Below are 2,466 nucleotides of genomic sequence, written 5' to 3'. Positions count from 1 at the left end.
TATTTTTTAGAGTGTTTGCTCATCTGCAATACGTCTATAGGACGTTTCCTATTAGATGTCAAATAGATGTCTATTTGATGTCTTTAAGATGTTTATGATTTAGAATGTATGTAAAACTGACATCTGAAAGATGTCTGTCAGACGTTTGTAGACAGCAGATGCTTTCCAGATCAAGAGATCTTTAACAGACGTCTTGCAGACGTACGTGTGCTCAATAATTCTAGTTCTAATCACATCATGACAGCACTGAAGGCGAGCACAGACACCAATTGGGATAAATATCAAGATTGGTTTATAAATGAAAGGCCATTTTACAATTTTAACAAGCTTTCAAAATGGAATATGACAATAGTTGAAACATAGTGAGCATGTGTGTGAACATCACCTAGAATCATTAACAGAAGTCATTTTGATGTATTGTTTTTCTCAGGTCATGTTGTTTGATGGCAGCTTTGCAGAAAACAGTCCCTTGCAAACATATATGAACAGAGCTTCAGACATGAGGAATTTGTTGTGGGTTTTTTTTAGGAGCTCTGGGTACATATCCATTATACCACACACGAGTGGGCACTGAGGAATGATAATAGTGCTTTGTAGAATTTGAGCTCACTTATTTTTTACGTTTTGTGGCCCTCAATAGTATTTAGGCTTTGGTGCTTTTTAGCACAGCAGCCACAAATACAGCCGTTCTCAGCTGCACAAAGATCAGTCTTTTAAAATATATTTGAAAAAAAAAAAACTAGAAAAATGTAACTCTGAATTAGATTTTTATTTTTTTTTTACTTTTTGTCAGAAATGGGGGACTTGTACTGAATTAACACACACACACACACACCTCTAAAATTAAGTAACGACACTAAACTCTGATCAGTTTATAAGACTATTCAGTTTGGATATGGTTTATTTCATCTTATTGAATGTTTGAATTAAGACCACCAATTATGCAGCTTCATCGCGTAATAATGTGCTTTCTAAACTAGTGAACAGTTTTTCTGAGTTCTTTATTATTTTGTATATGTTTGGTTTTAGATCACAGTACCCATCAACTGCAACACAGTTGACAAGGATTAACACGGTTGACAATGTTGGCAATTCAGTGTCAATTTATGCTCCCACTGAGTGTTGTTGATAAAAATATATATTCACAAACTATTGTCATTACACAGAAATTACGTAGGAATTGCCTAAAACCATGGAAAACAATGGATAAACTTAACTGATCTAATCACGGCCACACTTTCTATGAACTCCGTATCCATAATATTATATACACATTATATTCACATTTGTCAAGGGGTTAAAAAGCATTCAGAATTCCTCAAGATTGACATAAACCTATATAATATTATAGATTTGGCATATATCTATTTCTGCTTAGTCATGACTGATAAAGTGTTATGATGTTATTGCATAAGTTCTTACAACTTGAAGTGTTATGATGCATTATAAAACTTCATTTACCTTTATAATAATATAATATATATTTATTAACGTTATAATATATATTATTATAATGTTTGTGTGTTTAAAATGCTTTATGCGTACTAAGTTCATTCTTACCTGTCAACTGTGTTACTTTGTCATCTGTGTTATGTGTGGTTTTTATTTTATAAATCTTTTAAATGTGAACTGATCCGTCAGAAAAAAAGATGGGGATATCTCTGGAGATGGATGACTTTGGTAAAGATGGTGAATAACACTAAATTCAGCATACTGTGGATTTATGTTAAAGACAAGTATCATCCTTTATGATAGCATCCCACAGTACGCCCACTATGAAGCCCCAAATTCATATTTTCAAATCAGTTAGCCATTTAACCTCAAAAACTCTGGTGAATAGACTCAAAAACCTTCAAACAAATGTGTAATCAGACATGTGGGACTTCATTCATGTTTCATTTGACACAACATTTGTCCGTAACACAGTTGACAAAATAATGAATCAAATGTTAATTTTCATTAACATATTTAAAAAGTCATTAGAGCTTAAGCTTGCCAAACAATTAATTTAGCACATTAAGGGGATATATTATTCAACCACCTAATTTATTTATCAAAAAAGAAATACTGATTTTCTGACTGTTTGGCTGACATGAAATGTACCCCTAAATATAGAATGACTCTTTTAAGCATTTTACATTTATCCCAAAATAATAACTCAAGGCAGTAACAATTTATTTTATTTGTGAACATGTTCACAGCATGCTATTCTTTTTCATAGTTAACGTTTAACTATTTTGGAATTATTCAGTTCATCAGTCATCAAAGCTCAGTAAATATTGGTCACCAACACAGAGATTATACATATGCAGTTCATAGGAATATTGTATTACACATATTGTATTAGCCCTACAGTTACAGCATGAAATAGCCTACTATTTAAACCTATAACATTTGACATAACATTTACCTATTTTATCTCACAATTCAGATTTTCTCTCTCTCTCTCTCTCTCTCTCTCTCTCT

Source organism: Sinocyclocheilus rhinocerous, unplaced genomic scaffold (assembly GCF_001515625.1).
Source record: "Sinocyclocheilus rhinocerous isolate Xijiao unplaced genomic scaffold, SAMN03320098_v1.1 scaffold1677, whole genome shotgun sequence".
NCBI classification, from domain to species: Eukaryota; Metazoa; Chordata; class Actinopteri; order Cypriniformes; family Cyprinidae; genus Sinocyclocheilus; species Sinocyclocheilus rhinocerous.
This window is presented reverse-complemented; position numbering follows the sequence as displayed.